The sequence below is a fragment of the Prionailurus bengalensis genome, chromosome D2 (genome assembly GCF_016509475.1).
Source record: "Prionailurus bengalensis isolate Pbe53 chromosome D2, Fcat_Pben_1.1_paternal_pri, whole genome shotgun sequence".
NCBI classification, from domain to species: domain Eukaryota; kingdom Metazoa; phylum Chordata; class Mammalia; order Carnivora; family Felidae; genus Prionailurus; species Prionailurus bengalensis.
In genome coordinates this window covers 22,649,023-22,650,028 of record NC_057351.1, presented here as the reverse complement: position 1 = coordinate 22,650,028, position 1,006 = coordinate 22,649,023, and the positions used below count along the sequence as shown (strand labels likewise).

The 1,006-nt window shown below is 39.1% G+C and overlaps 1 pseudogene; it reads left to right on the top strand.

The window, feature by feature from the left end:
• Positions 1-263: 263 nt before the first annotated feature.
• On the top strand, positions 264-373 carry LOC122493648 (annotated as a pseudogene).
• The last annotated feature ends 633 nt before the right edge of the window (positions 374-1,006 follow it).

Below are 1,006 nucleotides of genomic sequence, written 5' to 3'. Positions count from 1 at the left end.
AGTCATTTATCCCACGGTGGGAATGAGTTTCAGATTCCCTGCCCCCAGAGCCAGTGCAGGGACCATGAAGTCACTGAACTGTGACAGTGAGGAGAAGGGCCAGGATGTTTATGAGAACCAAGTACCATGGACAAGTTTTGCCATTTTCATAATTTGGCCACAGGCCAAAAACTTCTCTGTTTTCTTCTAGTCATTTCTTCATTTTACAGCTTCTCCTCAATACAGCTTGACATGATCCCTATGCTTTTAAAAACTTTCTGCCTATTGCTTCTCAGCTTTTTGGCTAAGATCAAATGTAGTATCTGTTCTTATCAGTTTAAAAACTTTCCAGCCAGAAGAGAGAACATCAAAATATATTTTATTAGCACTCTTTAGAGCAAGAACGAGGCTGTGTGCCCCCATGTAGGAAGTTGCTTATGTATCATAGACAATTAGTATGTGGAAATGGAAACTGAAAAAAACAAATCCTTATCCTCTATGTTTTATTGGTATTAAATGTAGAACACTGCACCAAACCATTTTCGAGTGAAAATGTTAAGGATCTAAAAATGTGACAGGTTGTTTGGTTTTACAGTTTTAATCCACCTTATTTCAAAATATTCAAGATCACTCCGTTTTTTTCGCTTGGGGATTGAAATTATTCTTTGAGATCTAGACTCTCTCATGTCTCGAATACTAAATATCAATTAATGTCAAAAGAAGAAAGCTATGTGGAATGTGAAAGAAGGCCAGCTCACCCACCTGGTCATCTCTGCCAGGCACAACAATTTGGGCTAAGCTCTGACGATCCTACTATAAGTTCTTAGCAATTTTCTTCTCAGCGATTCCCAGACATGTTATACTCAAACTCACTTGTTATCACAACTGGAGGTGTAGTTAGGGTTCAGATGTCACACTATTTTCTTTAGGTTTGTGCCATGCTGAAACCACCCTTTCATGGTGTCCTTGGCTTCCTTCAGAAATGGAACCCGCATTGATGGACTCAATATATGCAAAGGCCTACTAT